At 34.0% G+C, this 27,153-nt stretch overlaps 1 long non-coding RNA gene across 2 annotated transcripts in view; it reads right to left on the reverse strand.

The window, feature by feature from the left end:
- LOC144287531 (uncharacterized) overlaps positions 1–27,153 on the reverse strand; it is a 146,106-nt gene that overhangs the window by 71,680 nt on the left and 47,273 nt on the right. The window contains exons 4-5 of one of the 2 annotated variants that reach the window (XR_013355315.1): positions 23,275–23,348; positions 12,970–13,071 (exon numbers count right to left, since the gene is read on the reverse strand). This is a non-coding gene — a long non-coding RNA (uncharacterized LOC144287531). Of the gene's footprint in view, positions 1–12,969; positions 13,072–19,465; positions 19,547–23,274; positions 23,349–27,153 lie in introns of those variants that run through there. The other variant, XR_013355316.1, reaches the window with a different exon arrangement.

Here is a 27,153-nt window from a genome sequence, read left to right on the forward strand (position 1 = left end):
CGCTTGCGTCTCCCTCTGCCTATGTCTCTGCCTGTCTCTCTCTCTCTCTCTCTCTCTCTCTCTCATTAATAAATAAATAAAATCTTTTACTCTCTCTCTGTCTCTCATTAATAAATAAATAAAATCTTAAAAAATAAGAAAACTACAGAAATGAAGAATAGAAAAGAAATGAAAGGAGAACAAAAGCAAATAGGAGGAAGAAAGTTAAGGTTATGCCATTATTGAGTGATTAATGGGTAATATATGCATAAAGCATGCAAATTTTGGTAACATTTGAATAAGCAGAATTGTTCATCAAGGCTTACCTAAGAGAGAAAACAATTAGGAAAAATTCTCAGTGTGTTATAAATTGGTCAATCTAAAGTGTCTCGGTTAAAAAAGTTGGATATTATCTTACTGTAAGACCATGAAATATTGTTACACTAAGCTTTTTTCTTAAAGATTTTATTTATTTATTCATGAGAGACCCATAATTCTCATTTAAAGCCACGGAGGTTCATGCAACTACCAGAGTAGACTGATACTTCCCAAGGCTGCATCCTTCCCTTGAGTCAAAACCATTTGTGTTTTTTAAGTTGAGTAGTCTCTATTCTCTGACTAGTGGGGCAGAGGTAGACCCTCCCTGGAGAAAGATAATAGAATCAGGAGCCACTTAAAGTCAGAAATAATGGCATGATTTCACTCATATGTGAAATTTAAGAAACAAATAAGCAAAGGGGAAAAAAGAGAGAGATAGATAAAGAGGCAAACCAAGAAACAGGCTCTTAACTATAGAGAACAAACTGATGGTTACCTGAAGGGAGGGGGTGGGGAAGTGGGTAAAATAGGTGATGGGGATTAAGGAGTGAATTTATGATGAGCACCAGCACCAAGTAATGTATGGAATTGTTGAATCACTTTATTGTACACCTGAAACTAATATAACACTTAATGTTAACTTACTGGAATTTGAATAAAAACTTTTAAATGGTGAAAAAAATCTGAGATAATGGGAAAAACTCTTAAGCAGACAGAGAAAAATAACCCAAAACTGAATAATAAATATATAGATATATTAGGCATACCAGAAAAATTGATATGGCCAAAGTCTGAGAGAGAAGAAAAGAAACACAATCACAAATGATTCTGTTATCAGAGTTACCTAAAGAGACTATAGAATAGCTACAGGAAAAATATTAGAAAAATATTCAGTAGTGTGAAAACAGATGACAGTATAAAGAGTTTGATGAGAAAACTGAATCTACTTAAAACCAAATGGCAATGATGAACTTGCCAAACTTGGTATACAAAATTAAGAACTTATTAGTTTGCTTTAAAAGATCTGGAAAAGCAGAATACATGACTAGGGACTTTGAAGAACAGGTTTTAGGAAATATCAAAACTGAAGAATACAGACAAAAAAAGAATAGAAGAAACTGAACAAGAACATAAGAGACATAAGAGAAACACTGAAAGAACTTAAAATATGTGTGATTCCAGATAATATAGTTCCAGAGGAAAGAAAAAGTGAGTCAGAAAAGACGATTGCTGAGAATTTTCCAAACTGATGAAAGGCTTTGACCCACAGAATGGATGCTATTCTTGTTGACTTGCAACATGATACTATGAAAAAGATCCTATAAAATGTTTAAAATATTATGAAGTTCATAATGACTTTATGAAGTTCAGAAAGACTCTTCAAAATAAGAGACATGTGGGGAAAGCTCTTGAAGTGAAGAAAATTACTGTATTACTTTTAAAAGAGCAACAAAAGAAATTGCCAAGTGACTTTTCCATAATTTCCTATAAAATCCATTTTTTGTGTTACATTTGAATTTCCTACCAGCTATATTAGATTGCCAAAAACAGTTAAATGTTGTTGACAATGCAGTTATTTTTTGTAATAAGCTGATTATAAAAACAAAAGATCTACTTTAGTGAAAATGAAAATGTATTACAAATCTTTGCTGTTTGCCTTTTCCAGTACACTACACATATTTGATCAGCTCCTCTTTTTTATTTATCCAGAATATACCATGCTTAAAAGATAAACTCTTCTGGTAACTTCCATGATTTCTGTTTTTACATATTGTTTTATGACTGAATCTATGTTTCTAGGTCTACATGCATTTTCCTCATCATTTAATAAATATAATTTATAACTATCATTGGCCAATTAGCATTTTAGTACGTATTCTATTCCACAAGAACTATATGTAATTCAGTCATATCAAATTGCTTTGTTTAAAAAACCAACCAAATACATGCATGTGTTCTCATAGACATGCCCAGACACACACATGGCAGACTCACTTAATCAAGACTTAGAACAAAGTTCTATTTCTCATTCTGCCTCTAAATCTCTGCCTGACATAGGTAGAGGAAGACTCTGATTTACTTTCCCAAAGATTTGTTTCCCTCGAACATTACAGAAGGAAGAGGGAGTTGGTCTTTGGTATTTATTCAGTTTTGTTTTCCAATTAAAGTGGACTAATTTTAGCCCACTTCACATTCAAAGACTATGATAGAATTAGTGTTTTGTGTCAAAGTAGATAATATCAGTAATCAACACATGCATTTCCAGATAAGTTCAATTTACTTTCTTCTGTGTATTGAACTTGAAGAACAAAGGGCAATACATTTTACATTTCACCTCTTAAAATAAACAAATAAATAAATATGTACAAGGATGAACAAAGATTTACTAAAGACAATTCTTAATGCACATTGCAGTAGATTTAAATCCATGCTGCTTTTAGTTTGACTTTTATCTAAGGTGACATTGAGCTGACCTGATGATCTCATCGCTCAGAAAGCTAGGCTTGGAGACAACCCCAACGTCATTTCTCTCAAGTAAGATCTATGTATTTACACTCTTGTGAAGAAGGATGGGCAACTGTGAACTTTTTTGGCATATAATTTCAGCACCACAATAAGACACATACTGTGACGGTAATAATATAAATATAATTTATAGATATGTTAATAATGATTACCCTTTTTCATGTTTTAACCTTTAACTATAACTAACATATTTCCAACATAATTTTGCTAAGAAATAGGCATATGTCTTACAATTTGAAAGTGAGGTTCTAAACTCTAAATCATTTAAGCCACCTCTGAAATAGTGTTTTCTTATGCAATTTATAACACAATTTCATAATTTGAAATTATGTTTACTTAGTATTTGAATTTTACTGCTAAGACTTGCTTCATAAGTTTGCAGAGTTGACTGTACTGGTGCAACATTTGGGTGGCTCCAGAAGATGCCTCCTGCACTCACACATGCCCCCTTATCTCCTTCTTGAATATCTTTCATTCTATAATTAGGGGAAACGTGAAAGTATTGCCACTGACAGGGATAATGTCTTAAATCAGGCTACATAATATAAAATTATCAATATTAGGATTGGGGAAGCAATGCTTTGTAAAGTCTATAATCATCAACAAAATAATTTTTCTTCATCCCCTAGCCCTTATGGGAGCCTAAGTAAAGAACTCTTCTCTCTCACTCACCTCTTGGTTTTCTCTTTGTATATTTTCTTCTCTTCTTTTTTTAAAGTTCTTCTGGTATATATATATTTTTTTTATGTTTCTGTGTAACCACTTCATTCTACTTCATTAGTTAGTATAAGGTGCATTCATTTTGAATGCCCAAATAAACAATTTAAAGTCACTGTCAATTCCTTCCAGACAAAGCCCACCAGGAATATGTGTAGTTAAACAAGTTGGGTTTAATGATTGTTGCAAGTGAAAGAACACACACCATGGGGTGTCTCAGTCTAAGGATGTTAGAAAAAAAAACTATTGTAGCATCAGAGCTTATGATACATCAATTTAAGGTGAGTTTAAGGCAGCAGGATTTTGATTTGAATCAGATGCTTTCAGGAAGCATGGGTAATTGATTCTTAATTAGTCTTTTCTAGAAGGAAGGAAAACTGCACAGCTATAATTACTAAAGAAGCAGCAGTCACTTCTATTACCCGGATATGGGTATGTTTGGTCATTTTTGTGGCTCAAACATTGTTCATGTTTTGTCTGTTCAGACAGGGTTACAAAATGGTCTTATTTTGTTTGAAATCATCCTAGTCACAGAATGACATTATCTGATGTTGCTATTTTGTGAAATTGATAATGTTTGACAGAAAAACACCATAGTTTAGCTAAGAGTACCAGACCAGCTCCTAGATTTCAGGGGATGTTTTTCTCATCATTACCAAGCTATGGATCTCAGGCAGCCCGTCTCTCCAGGCAGGCTAGAGGTAAAAAGGCACATACACTTGAACCACACCACCGGGTTTGATTGACTACTGAATCTGTCATTTACTATCCACATTGTGGGATACTTACTTAGCTTACTTGTACCTTATCCCCTTCATCTGAAAATTGGACATAATACCTCATAGGATTACCATGAAGGTTAAATTAGTGCATGTGAAGTGCTAGAACCATGCTTCGTGCACACAGTAATGCTGTGAAAACATTAGCTAGTATTTTTTTCATTGGTTTCCTCCCCACAAGAAAGCACTGGAATTCCCAAAGAAATGCTCATATCACCATGAAATCCTTTGTTCTGTCACTGTTATCTCTGCCAGTTGTTTGCGCACCAATTCCCAGATGCTTCAAAGCCCCCAGGTCACCCTCTAGAGCCATAAGCTGCCCGACCTCTGCAGGTTGCTCTCATTCAGATTCACCACTTGCCTGAACCCAGGCATCTCCTTAACACTGGTTCCTCCCTGATCGCTAACCTTTTCTTTTTACTGACAGGAGTGTTGATTCACTATATATGAAATTTAGTTCATAGAATTCCAACAGGCAGGACTACTCTAAAAGTAAGAAGTACAGATTCTGAGACGAATGCGAAACCATTTATGGCCAGGTAATTCAGAGGATATTCATTTTTGTAACAGCTTATATACTTTTCCTTTGTTTCCTTTATTTAGGTAGAAAAGCCTTGTAATTTCCTACTTTGGTGCTGATAGTAAGCTGAGAAGAAGCAACCTTAGGTTAAAAATTCTTCCCCTCTCTTGTTAAAACCTAAACTGACTTGATTACATCATAGGGCAGTGATATCGAAAAAAAGATGAACACCTCTCATGAACTTCCTAATGAAGGAATGGCATCATGAAATGAGAGACAGAAATACCGGCTGATCTTCTTAGCACTGGGAATATACAACTCCATTCTAGGACATGTCCCAAGCAGGTGGCAGGTAGCATTTTGGCAAGAATTCTTGGGTCCCCTGCACATTAGGGAAAAAGAAGTCCAGTTTTCAGACCTGAAGGGACTGGAACAAAAGACATTTCTGTCATAAGTGCTAGAATTTAAAACCATTAAAATAGAAATCCCATGAGGTTAGGCCCTTGACCTTCCTGCTCGACAGGAAAACAGTTCCCAGAATTGCTCTGGTAAATACTAGATAAATGTTTACTTAGTCAATAAATTAATGAATGATTGATTAGATCTCCAGACTTTTCCAAAAACTGACCGGAGGTAGTACAAAGCACTTGTAGATTGGCAGGATGAATATCCTATTATGATTAGATTTTTTTCAAGAAAAAAAGGAAATTCATTATTTCATGGCTACCTTGGAATGTGGGTTAGTCCACAAACATGTCCCACAGACTTGTAGATATACATAAGGCCACTCAGATTACCTTCCTAGAACAATAACAACAAGATGATACACCTATAAAACCACTCATGCTTTGAAGTAACTCCTCCCACTCAGAAATAACAATGGCAACAGAAATACTAGTACTCTCAGCAGATGGAACTACATTTACATTCTTTGTTATAAGTTATATAGTCATTAACTCTCTCATGAAGATGAAGCCTATTTCTTCTTTTGAAGGTTGTGACAGGTTAACTACTGGCACTTTCCTGATTAGGTCATGCTTTCTCACACCTCTGGCCTTTGCTACTGCTGCTCCTTAGGTTTAAATGCCTTCTCACCATCTGTACTTGGCTAACTTCCAACTCACAGTTCATGGTTTTGCTTAGGCATCTCATACCCCAAGAAGCTTTTCCTAGAAAATAATTTTTAGTGGAAGAGAGAGAGCATGAACACATTGGTAAATACTTGAAACCAGGGGTGATGAAGGAAAAAGAATAGAAAGGAGGTATTAAAAATAAATATTAAAATGTTTTATTCTCAATTTTGCCTGGACTGATCTGTACGCATCTTAAAGTAAATATTTTGATTGTAATACATATCTTAATTCATCTGTAAGCATATAGTTAGTGCAAATACCTTCACTGATATTGTATCTAAATATTAATGTTCAGATCTCATTTTTGAGGTTAAAGTGTAAAAGATAGGCATTTTAAAATATTCATTTATTATATCTTGAGAAAGTGAGTTACAGAGAAATCTGTATCTATGAAGTCAGATTATTACACTAGAAAATCAAATCAAAATTTTAATTGCGAATAGCACCCAGGAGAATATAGAATTTTAGCATTCTGTGCCACCACTTTATATTCAGTATCATCTATCTCCTATTAAAACTGTTATTTTGTTCTTCAAAATAATCATACTATCACTAGAATTAAACATTTGCTAAGTTTTCTCTGATTTGTTTAGATTGACTTTATTAAGCTAGTTGATAACACCTTATTGTAGACATAAAATGGTCAAAAGTATTTATAATATATGATCACTGCAAATTAGCATACATGTTTACACTGATAGCTATTTATAAATCTATTTATCCACCCTTACCAAAGATGGTATCTTTATGGCAGTAAATATTGTTAACAATTATTACAGCAGAATCTCACAGCAACATTATTGCCTTCCTCTTTGAAAGCATTTGTCAATCCTTACTTCACTGTGCAGACCGCTGTCACCATTAGGGTAAAATTTTTTTAAAAGGAGAAACTGGGATTTTCTACATCAGCGTTAAAAGGAAGTTGAATGTCATCTCATACTGAAATCCCCAATAGCCAATCAAAATCAACCAGTACATTCTTTAATTACTGTCTATAGGGATGTTCTGTATCACAAGAATTACAAAGTTCTGGTTTTAAATAGTGGGAAGGGATTGAAGCAATGGGACACAGAATATTAGGCAGAAGAGAGAAGACAAGAGAGAATTGTAGAGTTTCAAACTTTATTACCCAAATAAAGCTACCATGATCAAATGAGAAAATCTTATTCTGGCCACAAAAGTCTATTAATTTTTCATGACACAATTTTATCTATAGCCTGAGAAACCAAGCAGTATAATTATCTCCCTTTTAAGGGACACACTAATTTCTTCCACCCAAAAAACTTTAAAAGTAATCTTTAGAAATACAGCTTGTTTGTCAATTGAGAATCCAGGAATAAGTCTACATTTGTATAAGGATAAGCTGTATTTATTTATTTCAAATTGGGAATTGTGTATATTTTCCTTAAACTTTTTGCATTTGGAACTAAAGCTGTGCAATTTGTTCACATTAATTCCTGATTATACACTCCTCATCGAAGTTTATTAAATACACAGAATGCTCTATGTTCATTGCAAGACTGCACTAACAAGAACAAAAGAAAAAAAACATATAAATCACTAACTCAAAGTTTAGCAGTAGATGAACTCGCTAAAGGCAAACATACATGGAAACATTTTTAGAAAATAGAGCTTAGCCCTATATTGTAACTTACTGAGCCTAATATTTGTAGCCATCAGTCAATTCTATTGACAAAAAGTGTTTAGGAATTAGAAATTTTAGAAACTATTTATTTTTTAAATCAACTTCTTAAATTCAGAGAGTATATGAGCAAAAGATTTATAAGTGCCCATAGGCTTAATTACGGACACTGTCAGAATTTCTATAATGACTTCATGGTAATCTTATTCATGGTCGACTGGAAATTATTTTAATTGTGACCTGGCATGGTACTACCTAGTTGTTGTTTTTTTTCTTCAAATTTATTATCTTGGAAAAAGCACATTTGAATTAATGTGAAATATTGGAAAATACATCAGGGTGCAACTGGAGGCAGAGAAATAAATTAGAATGAAATTGCCTATTGACTGTCTTTTTCTGGGAGATAGTAGAGACTAAAAAGGGCTCAGAGGACTTATGTCTAGGTCAACCCCTAACTCATTTTACTCCCAGAATTATAATTTTTAAATAAATAAATAAGTTAGAGGATTAGCTAGATTTACACAGTATCGTGTTTCTCTGCATAACTCCTTTCAGTAAACTCTAGGGTATTCTAGGAAAGTTATCTGGGGAGGAAATATACTGGAAAGCTGTAAAATGTATATATTACATATATAAAATGGGATTACTTTATTTTTGCTACATTTATCGTAAGGATATTTATTCAAGTGGAATACAGAAGTCTTTCCAAATAGTTCGTTAGGCTGTTAGTTGATTCCCACTAGAGGGGAAAATGAGTGGCAAAACTCTAAAGAAATAAGATTTGAGTGTCTACAGTATAACTTGATCACTAGTGGTATTTGTAACTTCCAAACTCTGATAATCTTCTATCCCTCAACAAAATCTAGTTAAAATTAATGAAGTACCAAAGAAATGCATGTTCAGCAGCTTAACTAACTTAAAGCAGAAGAATAAAACCCCAAGTAATAAGCAGATGCTCCACTGTACCTAGGGATGAATATATTATAGATGCTAAAAACTCATCACACCTTCCGTAGGTGCCTGAGGATGTGTTGATGAAGGTAGCTAAAGTATGACAATAGTTTTTATATTAGGTTAACCTTTAAGATTTTTCTCAGATACATATTTTCCAAAATATAATTTTCTTCTAGTTTAGATATCATTATATTTTTCAGGATATACTGTAGATTTCATAAGGCCAATTGCAAATTTATATGTATTTTATCATAGATATTCTGTTATCTGTATGGTGATTACTGAAACATCTATTATAAAATCCAATAATGACAGTCATATTTTTTAAGGTATGATTTCTAGGTTTAATGGAATTTGGACTATGTTAATTGAAGTGTCACCTTCACTTTCTTGTAAATGCCAGTAATCTGAATTTTTAGTTCTTTATGAGTTTAACTTGGATTCTATATTCAAACAAGCAGGAAAATACAAATGTGAAGTTGAACTCAAAGGAAGATTAATATTTTAAAGCAGTTCCATGTTGTGTCAACATTTTCTGTTACCCCACTTTTTTATAAAACTTGTGGAATTTGGGCAACCCGGGTGGCTCAGAGGTTTAGCACCGCCTTCGGGCCAAGGCATGATCCTGGAGTTCCGGGATCAAGTCCCATGTCGGGCTCCCTGCATGGAGCCTGCTTCTCCCCCTGCCTGTGTCTCTGACTCTCTCTCTCTCTCTCTCTCTCTCTCTGTGTGTCTCACATGAATAAATAAATAAAATCTTAAAAAAAAAAAACCTTGTGGAAAGTACATAAATGAAAGGTAATAAACTGCAGCAATACCCATATCAAAATTAATGCTATGCTTTTCTATCTTTTCATTTTTTTTCAAGGCTGGTATCAAGTTGTGAACATCACAAGTAATTGTGTCTTAGAAAAGCAACAATATTTAAAAAGATAACTTAAAATTTTGTCCTCGTCTTAACTGGAATATGTTATTTTTTTGAAATATGAGATGAGAGAGAAAATATTTTGAAAGCTATACTTAGCAATAATCATTTTAAAAAAATCTTTCTTAGGGATCCCTGGGTGGCGCAGCGGTTTAGCGCCTGCCTTTGGCCCAGGGCGCGATCCTGGAGACCCGGGATCGAATCCCACGTCGGGCTCCCGGTGCATGGAGCCTGCTTCTCCCTCTGCCTGTGTCTCTGCCTCTCTCTCTCTCTCTCTCTCTCTCTCTGTGACTATCATAAAAAAAAAATTAAAAAAATCTTTCTTAAAAAATAATTTATTCATTCATGAGAGACAGAGAGAAAGAGGCACTGAGCCACACAGGCATCCCTAAAAAAAATTTCTATCAGTATATTATCTATACTTTCCTCTATGATATCAAATACAATGAACAAATCCTAATATTAGAGGTGAAATTTACTGTGTGCTACCAAGTTTGAGGTATTGTTCCATACCCCTCATGAAGTAATAATTAGTTCTGTTTTCTAGTGGAGGAAATGGAGGTAGAGGCATTGTATCATTTATGTCAGTTTGCAAAGCTCCTAATCCAGAGCCAGAAAAGACACTTTGGCAGATTTCTCTTTTTTTAGCCACTATTTTAACTTGCTTGACTACTAACCTTTCTTGTTGTTCTAAGTTCTGTGGACTTCAGACTCCACTAATAGTTTGTGGAGATATTATGGGTAATGGATATATTGGTGATAATTTTTTTTTTATTGGTGATAATTTTAAAATAATATTTGAGCTAAGCTGATAACATCAGATGAAGATTTAATTGAATCTTGACTCCACCACTTAAGAGTTTTGTGATGGTGAAGAGGTTGCTTAAGAGATCTTTGCTTCTGGAGGTGGATGCTTGATGGAATGAGCACTGAGTGTCATATGCAACTGATGAGTCACTAAACTCTACCTCTGAAACTAACAATACACTATATGTTAACTAACTTGAATTTAAATTGAACAAGAGGTCTGTGCTTCATATGCTTTTTCTGTAATATAAACATAATAATAAAAATCGTAATGTTAATACCCACTTACAGAGTTGTTTTGAGGTTACATTCTACAACTGCTGTGAAGATGTAAAGTTATTTGCACGATTATTTTTTAAATTTGTGTGTTCACAGTAATGAATGTGAGTTATTACATAGTAACTAGTTAAATTATCACTGCAATTAGCAATATTCTAAGCATTATTAGCAAATGATTTACACTATGCTGAGTTCTTGAATTAGAGATGAATATGGCAGGATCTTAGTGTTGAAATAATTTTTAAATAACAACAAATAAATGCAAAGCAAAAAGAACTCTCAAACACTGCTGGTGGAAATACCAAATGGAATAGCCATTTTGACATTTTGGAAAATTTTGGAATATTACAGTTAATAATAGACTCATCAATAGACCCATCAATCTCTGCCTAGATGTTTATCCAAATAAATTTAAAACTCATGTTCACATGAACAGGTGTTTGTGAATGCTTGTAGCGGTTTTATTCAGAATCACCAAAGATTGGAAGGAACCAAAATATCTGTTAACAGAAGAATGGATAAACAAACCAGTACCTCTCTACAATGGAATATCTATTCAACAATAAAAAGAAAAATATATTAGGAAACAAAGGCAAAAATAAACAACTGAGGCTCCATCAAATGAAAAAGCTTTTGCACAGTGAAAGAAACCATCAACAAAACAAAAAAGCAAACTATGAAATAAGAGAAGATACTTGCAAATAATATATCCAATAAGGGGTTGATACCCATTATATATAAAAAGTGTATACAACTCAAAAGCAAAATGAAATTCAATTAAAAATGGGCAGAGAACATGAATAGACATTTTCCCAAGGATTACAGATGGCAAACAAATACATAAAAAGATATTCAAGATCACTAACCACCTGGGAAATGCACATCAAAACCATAGTGAGTTATCACTTCACACCAGTCAAAATGGCTAGTATCAAAAAGACAAGAAATAACAAGTGCTGGTGAGGGTATGTAGAAAAGGGAACCCAAAGTGGACTGTTGGTGGAAATGTAAATTGGTAAAGCCACTATGGAAAATAGTATGAAGCTTCCTCAGAAAAACTAGAAATAGAAATACCATATGATCCAGTAGTTCCACTTCTGTGTTATTTATGCAAGTGAAATGAAAACATCAATGTGAAAAGATATATGCACCCCTATGTTTGTTGCAGCATTATTTATAATATTTAAGATTTGGAAGTCATCCAAGTGTCCAACAATAGATGAATGGATAAAGAAGTTGTGGCATATGTACACAGTGTGGTGTATATACACAATATTATTCAGCCATATAAAATAACAAAATCCTTCCATTTCTGACAACATGCATGGACCTGGAGGATATTATGTTAAGTGAAATAAGTCAAATGGAGAAAGACAAATACCATATGATTTCACAAATATGTGGAATCTACAAAGCACAAAATTAATTAGCAAACAAACAAATAAGAAAAACTAGAAACAAACTCCTAAAAGGAAAATACACTAGTGGTAGCCAGAAGGTAGAGGAATGGAGGGATGGACACAATAGGTGAAGGCGATTAAGGAGTACAAACTTCCAGTTATAAAATAAATAAATCAAGGAGATGAAAAGTATAGCATAAGGAATATAATCAATAATATTGTAATAACATTGTATGGTGACCTATGGTGGCTACACTTAATTTGATAAGCATTGAGTAATGTATAGAATTGTCAAATTGCTAAGTTGTACACCAGAAACTAATAAACCATTGTATGTCAGTTATACTTTAATAATAAAAAATATTAACACAAAACCATGTTTGAATCTAAATGCATTTTGCCCAGTTCAAGAAACCAAAAACTAAAAGGCTGTTGGTTGTAGTATTCCATCCATATAACATTCTATAAAGGCAAATCTAAGAAGTTCAGTGGAAGGGTTTGGAGGCATGGAGTGTGCTTTGAGGGCAAAAGGGAATTACAGAGGATGTTTTAGGGTAGTAGAAATGTTCCATATGATACTGGGGTGCTTGATACATCATTCTATGTAGCAGCTCAAATTCAGGAAATGTACAAAGCATGAACTTTAATGTATGAAAATTTAAAAAGAAAGGAAAAGAATCAAGCAGAATGTCAAAAAGTCTACTGATGGAATATAACGTGTGAAAAGTGAATCTAACTATATTTCAATATTTAACATAGCCTTACTGCAGAGCATGGAGTGCAAATGTTGCTGACCCAAGGACTTTTGGAAAACAGTATTTTGACTGGGTAACATTAAGGTTAACAACAAAAAAGAACTGTGCAAAAACATGGTAGCCTAATGAATATATTTCTCACAGATTATATAGCTTAGAAGTTTTGAAACTGCTTTACATGTTTCTGAGTTTTTAAAAATAAGTATTGAATAGTAGTGAGAGCCTCCCTTCCTACCGTCAGAAGATTTTCAAATAGTAACTGTAGATACTCCACCCTCTGGAAGTAGGGCTTAATCTTCTCTCCCCCTTAAATGTGGACTGGACTTAGCGACTCACCCTAAAAATAAAATATGAAAAGGGAAAAAATAGTAACTTTACAATGGGGTAACCTGGAACAACTACTTTAACTAAACGATCGAAGTTAACAACATCAGTCACATTGGGCGGATATTACGCACTTCTGACATGATGTGATGACATGGATATTTTGACTTCTGTGGCATTCTTCCCCAAAAGCTATAATCTCAGTCCAATCATGAGACAAGCACCATATAACCCCAAATATAGAAAGTTTTACAGGATATTTTTTCCTGTACTCTTCGAAACTGCCAAAGTCATGTAAATCAAATACTGAGAAACTCACAGAAGAGGAGACTAAGGAGACAAATACATCAAGGCGCCAGGTGGTATCCAGGATGGGATTCAGAAACAGAAAAAAGATACTGATAGAAAAGTTGATGAAATCCAAATAAACTATACTTTGCTTAAAAGCAAACTTAATAGTAATGTGCCAGTGATAATTTCTTAGTTTGACAAATGTACCATGGTTATGTTAAGATTAATGGAAACTGGATAAAGTATATATGGAAACTCTCTGTACTATCTTTGCAACTTTCCTATACAACTAATTTTATTCCAAATTAAATGTGTATGTATATACACACACATAAACAGTGATTTTGAAAATTATATATAAGTTTTTGGATACATTATAGATGCATTGAATAATGTTTAAACATGTAATATTAAATGTCCATTTGACAAATTTATTTATTGTCTTTTATTGTAGGGCTGTGTTGAGACTAGGTCTGCACTATAACATTTTTTTTGCACTATAACATTTTGATCAATATACAACAAACTATGACATTGAATTTATGACTACTAACTTGTTAAATTGACAGCAGGTTATTTTTATTTAACGAAGCTATAATATCTATATTAATTTCATATATTTAATTGAAGTATAATTAAGAGCCGTAATACATTAGTTTCAGGTGTACAACATAATTATTCATCAGGTCTATACATTGCTCAGTGCTCATCACAATAAGTATACTCTTAATCCCCTTTTATCTATTTTTTTAAAGATTTTATTCATTTATTCATGAGAGACATAGAGAGAGAGGCAGAGACACAGGCAGAGGGAGAAGCAGGCTCCCCGCAGGGAGACCGATGCGGGACTCCATCAGGGGTCTCCAGGGTCATGCCCTGGGCTGAGGGCAGCGCCAAACCGCTGAGCCACCAGGCTACCCTCCTTTTATCTATTTCACCCATCCTCCCACCCACCTCTGTTCTGGCAACCACCAATTCATTTTCTATTTAAGATTCTGTTTTATAAGCATACCTGGGTAGCTTAGTGGGTTAAGCGTCTGCCTTCACCTTAGGTCATGATCCTTGGATTGAACCCCACATCCAAGGCTCCCTGCTCAGTGGGGAGCCTGCTTCTCTCTCTCTCTCTCCTCCCTTCTGCTCTTGTTCTCTCTCACTGTCTCTCTCTCTCTCTCAAATAAATAAATACAATCTGGTTTTTAAAAAAGAAAGGGGTTTTTGTCTCTTTTTCTTTGCATAAAATGTGTAATAATACATTGAAGATGCAAAATGTTTCCAAACAAAAATGCACAATAATTTGATGATTACTTCTGAAATTTTAAAGATATCCTAGTAAATTTCTTGTTTCTAACTATTGAAATATTTTTCATTTTTGTTTAGGAACATATTTTGCTTCTTCAATGTATTACACACTTCTCGCATTATCATAGGCAGCTTTTGGAATATGTAGCAACATAGACATAGTGAGTGCTTAATAAATGCTGGCTGAATCAATTAACAAAAGTTCAGTCTTTGTCTCTCTTTAATGACAAGAAGAAAGAATTTCAAAGTATATGTAATTCCACATAGAAGTCAAGCATCTTAGAATTTCTTGAGTCTCATTTTTAAAAATTCGGTATCATTTTAAAATTCCATTTTGTAATACATTTTTAAATGCAGTACGTGTGAAGAAATATATAATTTACATTCAATGAAAGAAAGGTGCCATAATAGCTTCCCAATTCACTTTAATCTCCAGAAGCCTAGGGGTTTTTCTTTTGCTGACTCTCCAAATAATTTTCTTCTTCTTTTATTTTTTTCCCATTCTATTAATTCTGGTGGATTTAAAATATTGTTAGCCTATTTAGTTTCATTTATTTTTACATGACATTATTTAGATGAAGAAGTTAGAGTAGCTATATTTCAGACTGAAATATATGTTTTAATTCTTAAACCACTCATTAACTACTAAAATATTTATTGCTAGCATTTAGACATCACACCCTAAAATAAAAAACCCTGCCAAGTGTTTGCATTCTTTGTATAACTAATGTTCAAATAGATACCCTAGAAAGATTAGTTGCTATGAAAATCTATTAACTCATAAACGTGGATAATTTAAAACCCTACCTCCAACCTACCTTATCTAGCTTTAAAAAAAATCTCTGACTTCCTAGGGAAGAATTAAGAGGAGCCTTCAAAAATCAGTACTTATGTATAATATTTGTCCCCAATATCAAATTGTATGTAAAATTAAGAGGTCATCGCCTAAAAATGATTCTTTGAGAGAAAGTTAGCTTGGTTATAAAAGTAAACATCTCAATTGATGGTTTGACTTATCTCTTCTGTAAATTTGGAAAGACACTGTGTGCCATAGATCATTATGTTAAGATACTTGATAAAAGGGAAACATTTTACATATAGTGAGTCTAATATCCCTTGGAAAGAAATGCATGACTTAGTAGGGCAATCCCTACTAAGGGATTCTTTGCTGGGTTAGGATTGCTGTATAGATAGGTCAGCAAAAGGTGTTTATCCTCCAGTAAAACTAAAACAGCAACAACAACTACAAAAGGAAACACAGCAATAAACAAACAAACAAAAAAAGCCCTCCTTGAACTGAGAAAACCTCCAGTTCTGAAGAGGGGAATATTTTACATAGAATCTGAGGAAACATAATAACATCTTTCTAAGAAAACAAATCACAAGCTGAGTAGACCCAAAATACCTTAGGAAGGATCTAGAGAGTTAAAACTTGAAACACCTAAAATGTAAAGAGAAAATTAAAATAATCAAGAACCCCACAACAGACAGAAAACCACTTGGAATACTTTGTATTTTCAAATATCATTTCCTATGCAATACTCCTATATAACTTTTTACAAAATATATTCCTACCATTCATTTCTTCATTCTGCTTTTAGTATTAAATATTCCGATTTCTCATCATATATTCTGAAATCCATATGTTTATGGAAACCTAACATTATTAATCATTTATCTATTACTGATCATCAAAGGAAGGATGCAGTTTCACATAAATTCAGGTAGGCTTATATGTTTATAGATTTTTATATCAAGAAGTAGAGAAAATTTGTATCTTATTGTTTCTATTTTCTTTTTTTTTTCTTTAAAGATTTTATTTATTTATTCATGAGAGACACAGAGGGAGAGAGAGGGAGAGACACAGGCAGAGGGAGAAGCAGGCTCCATACAGGGAGCCTGACGTGGGACTCAATCCTGAAACTCCAGGACTCCAGGACTCATGCCCTGGGCCAAAAGCAGGCGCCAAATCGCTGAGCCACCCAGGGATCCCCCTTGTTTCTATTTTCTTTGATTAGGAGGCAAGGGTACCTGCTGAGAATGTCTAAGGATACAGAGAGCAGAGCGATAGAAGGAGCACAGTAATATTTCTTTATATACTTTTTAATAAATTTATTTTTTATTGGGGTTCAATTTGTCAACATACAGAATAACACCCAGTGCTCATCCCATCAAGTGCCCCCCTCAGTGCCCGCCTATTCTACTTGTCTAGGTAACCATGTGGGTATACTGGTGTTAGCCTACCCATTTCTGTACATGGCAGCATATAGCTACATCTGGACAGACATGAAAAGACAGAAGTTTGGGTTTGCATAGAATTCTAGATTTTCTAGAATGGATATTAAAAGAACAAGAAATTTTGAGGGATTTTTTAGCTAGTTTTTTACAGAAAAAAAGCATTGGAAACCAGACTGTAAAGACAGGTAGGGATATCCAGATGAGAGCATAACTCCAAACAAAGAAAATTAAGCATGCAGCTCTCTGCCCAGATATTCACTTACAGCAGAAACCTAAAGAATTTCCATCCTACTGAAATAGCATCTTCCTTTCATCACCATGGTAGTGTCAAAATATAATTTACAAATATAGACTGCATATAGAGTAAAGATTTATCTAGTGAGGACATCAGCAGGATAGAGAAGCTGGTTGAAAGGGGATTTGAGGGAGATTTACACAGTCAGAGAATGCATGCAACGATAAGTTTGCTAAGTTAGAGACAACAGTTCACTCTCCTACTGAGTGAAAAACTGAACTTTTGGAGTTATATTTTCTAACAAACAGGATTAATTTTCACTTTTACTGGGAAAAATATACAAGGAAACATGTAACACCATAGCTTCTTATCAATGATAAATAGTCGGAAAACAAAAGAATGCTTTCCTTAGATAATTATATAGTCCCTGGATAGTCCTGTAACAGTGCTCCAGTATGATATTGAAAAGTGTAAAGGGATGTGATTAATTTTGATCACAATTCTCAGTAAAAATATGAAACTTTATAAGGTATTTATAATTGTAAACTCATATTGAAGAAATGTTACTGCAGATTTAGCATTATGTATTTTGCCTTATATCCAAGTTTGGATATTATTCTTCACACAAGAAATACATGTCATCTCTCAAAAACTATAGTGCCCTTCCAGGCTAAATTCCTACTAGACTTTTTTTTTTTTAATTTTTATTTATTTATGGTAGTCACACAGAGAGAGAGAGAGAGAGAGAGAGAGAGAGAGAGAGGCAGAGACACAGGCAGAGGGAGAAGCAGGCTCCATGCACCAGGAGCCCAACATGGGACTTGATCCCGGGTCTCCAGGATCATGCCCTGGGCCAAAGGCAGGCACTAAACTGCTGCACCACCCAGGGATGCTGACTTTTTCTTTTTCTTAACCCGACTTAGAGACTATAACAAGTATGCTCTTTCCTATTTTCTAACCATTTTTTAACCCATATGTTTTTGTTTTTAAAGAATTTTCATTGTCTTCCTGGATGTGGAAATTATAACAGCAAGGAATGAGTTTGTTTCTTTTTTCAGGCTGTCATGAGGTAAAGGCTCTATAGATCAAGCACTGAACCCTCACCCCCATCCAGTTCCATCATCTTTCTACTTACAATCCAATGAAATTTCAGCATTGGTTGTCTATCAGTTTAATTATTCAGTAAGAATCCTACTTTGTCTATGTCTTCATAGGGATGTATCTGTATTATCTCAACATTGAGAGGGTGGAAACCTAACTTGATTCTTTTATAGAGTGTGTGAGTATCCCTATTCATTCACAAACAAAGGAAAAGCAAAAACAAACCAGTTCAGGGCTTATTTTGAGTCTGCCCATATCTGAACAAGTTCTACACAGGTTTCAGATAAATGTTAACAGATATTCCTGTCACAGGAAATGATTAAGAAAAAGTATTTATATTTTCCTGTCCTACTCAAAATGTTTACTTATGAAGTAGATTTTGTGTATGTTAATATTTTGTCACATAAAAGAGACTTTGAATTTAATGATATGATGTTTAAATTTATGTGTAAGCACTTGACTATAACCTTAAAAAATTATTCTGTTATTCTAATAAAATATCTTTAGAAAAGTTCAATGAACTAAAATCTGAGAAAAAAAATTGCTGTTAAGCCCGGACCGTTGCTGCTTTTCATAACACTCCAACATAGTCAAGCATTTTTAATGAATATTTGTGAATCCATATTTCTAATTATTCATTAAAATTCACTGTTAGATGCTACGAATATGCTATAGCATGAATTTCCATGAATATAAAATGAAAATTAAAACACATAATGCTCAATCTGCAGCAACACTTCTCCAATATATGAGTTCACAATCATAAATACCTTATAAAGTTTCATATTTTTACTGAGAGTTGTGATTCAAAATTAATTGCATCCCTTTACACATGAATTGTCCAGCCAAAATGCCAAAATTAATTATTAAATTAAAAAAATCAAACGTGTTCTTTTATGTAAAAAATATTATTTGATAAATAGTTTCTGAAGTGAATCACCAGTATTTCAAGTATGAAACTTAAAAAAAATACCCACAAAATAATAATTTAAAAACCCTCTTACCCAACTTAGATTTCATGAATCAAAGTCTTCAGTGATAATGCAGATGGATGCATGAGTGAATTTTTTAAGCTGTACAGGCAAATTTCTTGTAGATAAATATTGTTTTTTCTTTTGGCACTTACAGCAATTTCTATTGTGAATTTCTGAGCATTTTTTTTTAGCAAGTACTTATACAATCAAGGACTAGCTCTTATTCAGGCACTTCTAAAAAAACACATTCGCTTGTTTAGCAAATACTTACTGGAAAGCCTGCTTTTTAAAGATTGATAATTCACCAGTAAACAAGACAAATAAGGTCCTTCTCTCATACAGTTCCCATTCTGATGGGGAAGAAACAACATATGCAAATACACATAAATTTCTTCATATGTAATACCTTAGTGGCTAAAGTTTATATAGGCAAAAGAAGCATGTTAAGGAGGCACAGAGCACATTCAAGACAAAATGCTCAGGTAGGTCATCTGTGAGGGACTAATGTTTTTCTGAGATTAAAGCAAATTTGAGGAAGGACTATCAAGAACAAAGGGACATACATAGGAGTAGGTTTGGACCTGCAAAGTGACTAATATTCCTGGAAAAGGCTCGTATGGGCCAAGTTCAGAGATGAGGTTGAAGGCCAAGTTATGAAAGGAATAAGATTGCAAAACAAGGCCTTTGATTTTTGTGCTAAGGAGTAACATAATCCGAATTATCATTTTAAAGTAACACTCTGGCTTTTGTGTGGAGAATAGGTCCTGGCCATGGACAGTAATGGAAGGAAGGAGACTAGTTAGTCAGAGAGGGCAAGCAATCAATTAGGTAGGTTGGTAGTTTAGACTATGGTGATCAAAGTGGAGATCACAAAGATTGTTACATTGCATATATATTCTTAGAGAAGCCCTTTTCTTACATCATCTACTCTCTGTAGACATCAAGACCTTGCCTGATAATGCTATTTGAGGTCTCAGTTTTTATTAAATCTCATCAACTATTTGAGGTAAAGTTTTAAACATACTTACACTTATTTAAATTTAAAATTTAAATATATTAAAATTAAAATTTTAATTATAAATTATATGAAATTTAAAATTAAATATATATATGTATATCAAATATTTTGATAAATAGCTATGTACACAAAGAATAAAAGACACCAGAATCCTATCAGGTAGATATCACATTATGATGTTATATCTTAGTGTCATTTTTTTCTATAGACATTTACATATTTTAATTGAAATGACACCATATACATGGCATGGGAATCTGTTTTGACCAACTTAATTTTTCACTCTTTTAGTGTACGTATAACATTAAGGCATTTTAAAAAAGAATTCTAGTCTCTATTCTATATAGAGAAGTGTAACATAGATATGCCACAATTTACTCAAGGTACTCTTTTAACTCCAAGTCTTATAAAGATAGTTAATTAAGTGTATAGTATAGAGTTGGTGCACTGGGAAGTTTGTCAAATTTTGAGATTCCCTAGATTTCTATCCTTGATTCTCCTCTTTCTTGATTCTGCATGTGCTCCTAGAAATCCTCATTTAGTTGTTTAGTTTAACATGCAATTGAATATACATTTAACTCCCCAGTCTATCTTCAAGCTGTAAGTCTTCATACTCAGGTATAAATAACAGCTCATGATTGCTTAGAGTGGATCTGCATATGAGATGCAGGACCTGCAACACAATACACTTCATATTAAAATTATCTTTCTATCATTCCTCCAAAATAGAATTCCTCATTAAATTTCCTACTTCGGTTGATGATACCATTTATCCAAATTTGTTATGTCTCCCAATCACTTCTCTTTCACTTCATTTTTACAGTCATTTCCATAGGTGACTAGTAAGTACCTCTCTAAGCTGCCCTCACCTCCCCATCTATGCTGACACCTCCTTAAATTCAATTTCATCTTTCACCTGGACTCTTGATATAATTTTATAACTTCTTTTTCTGCCTCTATATTTTTCTATAAAGTCAATTTGTGGCTGTTTTACTCGTACATTTTTTTTCTTCAGTGATTCCTCATCATATTTAAAATAATTTTAAACTTCTTAGATTATCTACTTCCAAACTAGACCCAACTCTTCTCTTCCTGGGGCACTATATCCTACAATAATTTGTAAACTACAAACAAATTTGCAGTTTACATGCATGGCACATTGTTTAAAACTTTCTCTTCCAAGAATACTTTTTTTCCTTTTATCTACTTGACAAACTTCTTCAATTCATTGAAGCTTCTAGGTCACAGTAAAGAGATTAAATTTAACTGAACCATTTACTTTGTCTGGGTCTTTACCTCTTCTGTGGTCAATCCCTTTTCTTCAACCAGGCAGTTAATTACCAACTTCTCTGTAATATTTCTGAATATTATATGTTGTTTATACATGATATCAGTGTATAAATGTGTACATACTGCTAGAATATAACTGTCTCTGTCTTCAGAGTAGCTTTTTGAGGTAAAGAATCATGCATTGTTTGAATTTGCAAATGTAAACCCTTGCACAGTGACTCCCATAAGCAGAATTCAATATTCTTCGTAATTCAGTTGCAACAAAGGATGAATGATAACCAGCATATAAGATAGACATCTATTTAAAGATTTGTTCTTAATGTTTTGAATATTCTTTCACCTCAAGCTCTTGTTTGATCCTGATCTGGAACGTCTACTTTCGTCATCATGTTTTGTGTCAACAGTTGATTTCAAAACCTAAGGTCAATTTTTAAACTAATTTTAGTTAATCCATATCAGTTGGGATCCAGACAGGAAAACAGAATCATACTAATTATTTTAACTGGAAAATTAATATAAGAAATTAAACCATAATTGAAGGACAGAAAGGCAGAGAGGGAAAACAGGCATAACAGAAATTCTATTTGCAGGAAGTAGCTGTTGTCTCTAGGATTTTGTGAAGAAAGGGCAGAGGTTGGGGTTTATCAGAGCTTAGAACCTTACAGGAAAACATTCAGAAAGGAACTCAGATCTCTGGAGGTGAGGCATAACCTAGCTGTGGCTGGTGTGTCAGAGACTCAGAGCAGGACCTGTCAGAAACTGGGACTCCAACACTTGAGTAGGGCCACTGCCCAGATGGTCTCTGAAGGTAACCATGAGCCTGGTTTGGGTATAGTTGAAAAAATATTGAAAACTAGATAAATTGCTTGGGGTAGAGAGAAGAATCACTGTTGTTTTTTTGTTTTAAGTTTTTATTTATTTATTCATCAGAGAGAGAGAGAGAGAGAGAGGCAGAGACACAAGCAGAGGGAGAAGCAGGCTCCATGCAGGAAGCCTGATGTGGGACTTGATCCCGGTTCTCCAGGATCACACCCTGGGCTGAAGGCAGACACTAAACCGCTGAGCCACCCAGGGATCCCCGAGAAGAATCACTGTTAAGAGGACATTGATAGGAACAGTTCAACAGAAGGAGTAAGACCTTTTGCTTGCCTCTTCCTCTAGTTTTCCTCTGGTGACCTGTATTAGCAAAATCCAGTAGGGAATGATCTGCCAAAGGAGAAATATCTTTTGCAAAATCCCAGCCCCCATACCTCAAGAGGAAGATGGAAGTGGGGATGTGGAGGCAAAACATCTGAATAACCAAAACACAGATCATATAGGAATACTGTCATTAATTTGATGGCTTGATGTACATATCAAGTTGTGACTTGAATAAAGAGACCCATTAATCAGGTCCCCTAAACATGCGCTTCATGCTACGATATGAGAAATATCTGGAATGCTGTCAACCTACAGGTAGCAAGCAAGACTGAGTCATACTCCTGGTCAATTATTTATCATTTATAGATGCAAAGCCAAATTCTTTGGAATGTTTTCAATAATATTACCTGATTTTTTTTTCCTGTGGCCAAAGACATAAAATCAACCTAAATGTTTCATAGGATGCTTTAATAGGTTAAACCAATTATGAATCAAATTATATATACCCTTGCTAATATTCATCAGCATATTCCTCTATATGTAGACAAATATCTAATCAATTTGAATTGCATTATTTCAATGAGTACATTTTTGTGCTAGAATAAAGCTTTGTGAATGCTTATGGTATACCTGCACTTTGCACAATTGGTATGTTCCCAGAGTCTAGAGCAGTGCCAGACATGATGTGGGCCCTCAATGTATTTCTGTTAAAAAAAAAAAAAATGACGTCACTTAGTTTTTCAAATCTTACCCTGAGACACATTTAAAATGTTCATTAACTGGAACACTAGGATACTATACAAGGAGTCAGTGACTTGAAAGTATTAAACTTATTTCCAAAGTTTCTAGCTCTATCTGGGAATGCATTGGTTGTGAGAATTTGCCTTCACAAGACAGAGGCAAAATTTATTTAATGCCTAATATACAATGTAAATTCAATGTGAATGATTTATTTTCTTAAGATTTTATTTATGTATTAATGAGAGATAGAGAGAGAGAGAGAGAGAGAGGCAGAGACAGAGGCAGAGAGAGAAGCAGGCTCCATGCAGGGAGCCCGATGTGGGACTCGATCCTGGGACTCCAGGATCACTCACTGGGCCGAAGGCAAATGCTTAACCGCTGAGCCACCCAGGCATCTCCAATATGAATGATTTAACGTTGATTAAAAAGGCTTAGTATTTTTAGGTTTCTATATTTTCATTAAGAGAAATGAAAGAATATATTACAGGCTGATCTGGTTCTTTCAATCATTCACTGTTTATCTAATTAAAACACATTTTTAAAAACTGTGTTATAAATCATAATGCTCACTGTGGTGAGAGTACAATGTATTAATGATCTAAAATACTCTCAAGAGCAACTACATTAAATGTAGCAGTGCAAACAGAAGCATATCTAGATGTTACGTATTTTCACATTAGCTTTAAAAACAATGTATTCAAAAAAGAAAATCAATATTCAAATGAAATATTTAATAATTGCTAATATATTAAAATTTTCAAAATTCAATTATATAACTTCTTTATCATTATACACAGATATAGTATATCTAAAATATATATATATAATTTTAATAATTTTATTTTTTATAATTATATCATGTCATTTATAAAATATATCTCTACATAAATATCCATCCATCTATCCCTATCTATCTGATTTGTTAATATTATAACAGCAATGGTTAATTTTATATGTCAACTTGATTGAGCCATGGGGATGCCTACATTAAACACTGTTTCTGAATGGTCTATGAGTGTGTTTCCAGATAAAATTAGCATTTCAGTTGGTGGACTCAGTAAAGTAGATTTTTCTCCCCAAAGTGATTAGACATCCTCCAATCCATTGAGGACCTGAATAGAAAAAAAGGCAGAGGAAAGAGAGGTTCATCCCTATTTTTCTGTCTCACTGATTGAGCTGGGACATCTCATTTAATCTTCCATTGCTCTCCATCAGCTCCTATGGTTCACAGGCCTTTTGACTCAGACTAAATTTCCTAGGACTCCATTTTGCAGAGAGAAGATTGTGGGAATTCTCAACCATAAAAATCACATAAATCAATTCCTCATAATGATGCTTCATCTGTATATACCCTATTTCTTTGAAGAACCCTGACTAATTCCATAACCAGTCAAGAACTAATGTATTCTACCATGGTGTAATAAGAGAAATAAGACCATCTTTATCCTCAAGGTATTTGCAGTCTTTTAATGTTTTTCTCTTCTTCTTAAGTTATTGACATCCCTATTTTTGAGAAGGTTACAAATATTTTGGAATTGTGATAGTGTCAATAAAAATAACAATTATTTGAAGCAATAACAATACTTTGAATTTTCATAAAACTGTACATTATTAATGCTTTTGTATACATTTCCCAATTTCTTATTTTGATCTATCACCTAATGTAAGATGTAGAAACTGTGCATATTATCTCCTTGTACATATAACAAAAATGAAGTCACTGATAGTTCATAAATAATATTATTCATATTTTTAATCTTTTTATATATAATTCAACCTAAAAGTTAGGTTTAAACCTTTTTCTACAATGAAATCGCGATACCCCATACTATGAAAAATTGTAGTTTTCTGGAATTTGAAATAAAAGTGTGGTTTTTCATTTGCTTGTGAGATGTAAATTGAGGTTTCTAAGCATAAAAGCCAATGTGAAACCTTGTTTATTCTTCTACATTCCTTCAAGGATCTAATTTATGTGTTTCTTTTTGCGATTCACTATTCCCAAAGCAGAATGTATTGCTTTCTCATCTCTGCAACAGCAGCAAAATTCTTCATTCTGCCATAGAAAATGTATCCCACGTAAACATTTCCCAGATCTTCTCAGACATATGTGGAACTTATTTTATTCGGACATTAAAAGAACAGAGATTCTGAAATGTTTATGAATGTGAAGACACTAAGGTTATACTTGTCCATGACTATATAAACTCATTCATGTATGTTCAGAATTCAGGGTGGCATTTGGGATCCCGGATCCCCTTATGTAGTTTTCTCTATTGAAGGGGAAATGGCAAAGGAGGAAAAAGAAATGCCTTTGTTAATCTAGACAAGCACATGACAAGCTCTGAATGTAGGTATCTTCTCGTAAACTCAGATGATGCTAAGACGGAACCTGTAAAGAACACCTGGAATTATTAGCCACTGCTTCCTCTATTCACACCCACAGCTTCAATCTAAGAGAACAAGGAAATGCCAATCCCAAGTATGCCTGAGAGAGTGACAGAGAAAGCATGAAAGAAAGGCAGAGTTAGGCCAAAGGAAATCAGACTCACAGTGTATTTGTAGCTAATTCTGCGAGATGCCATGAAGCTGGGATGGCCCTTAATAATTATCCCAAATTGAGGCAAGGACACAAGGCCTTCACATTTTTGTATCAGCCAATTGATGGAGTTCAGGACATGCAACTCCGATATATGGCATGTTGGTATATAGAATATTTTAAGCTGAAGTGAGTCTGAGAAAACAGCAGAAGCAGGAAGGCCACTCTGATGTCCCTCCACACTTGCCCTTCTTCCCTGAGAGCAGGGGAGAAATCGCCAAAGTGAAAAGTACCCTTGCTGTACCAAGAGGAAAGAAGGTATTCTTATCTCTAGAGACAAAGAATTTGGAGCAGAGAACTCTGTATAAACAAACCTTGTTAAACTAACTATACTTCCTTAGTTATTTCTTCACCATTTACTATCCCTAGCTCCAACTCCTGTGTCTTGTCAATTCTTCACGAATTGATTATCTCTTTGTCTAAAAGGTATAAAACCTTCCTGCTCTGATCACTTCTTCAGGTTTTCATTCTCTTGTGAGGATGTACATATAAAAATTCCATGAAATCTGTGTGCTTTTCTCTTATAAATCTCTGCGTTCATGTGAAATCTAGACCCAGCCAGGGACCCTCAGAGGGTTGAGGAAAACTTTTTTTCTCTCCTGCACAGTCAATGACTATGGGCAGAGCCCTGGAAGGAGGTGTAACCTTGGGGAGACATTTCCCTGTGACTGGGGACAAATCCCAGTGAGAGGCACAGGTGTGAATATTCAGCTGCTGATATTTTTAGCAGCAAGTAAAATTGATGTGTTGGCCCTGAAAGGGGCATCCAGACAGGTCATCACATTATTCATGACAATCATCTCTCAAAGGTTAAATGTTTCCCATTAATATTAAGTTTATTTATAGACACGTTATTCTCCTGTCACTATTATTAATACAAATATTTCTTCCATTATACAATACAAAGAAATACAAATATTTCTTTCCATTATATTTCCTAAGAGATGTTTTAATGGAGGAAAACTATTGATTTTTGCCTAATAATTATGTAACTTACCACTTTACTGAATAACTTTTTAAATTTTATCATCTTAGGTTCCACAAATATATGATTATCTGTATGTGCATCTAATCTACCCTTTACTTAAAATAGCAGTTTGTTCCTGGAAAAACTAATCTGAATCAATTATCATCATTAGAACATTAACTATAAGTGACATTATGGGTTTGCA

This window comes from Canis aureus, chromosome 17 (assembly GCF_053574225.1).
Source record: "Canis aureus isolate CA01 chromosome 17, VMU_Caureus_v.1.0, whole genome shotgun sequence".
In the NCBI taxonomy this organism is placed as follows: domain Eukaryota; kingdom Metazoa; phylum Chordata; class Mammalia; order Carnivora; family Canidae; genus Canis; species Canis aureus.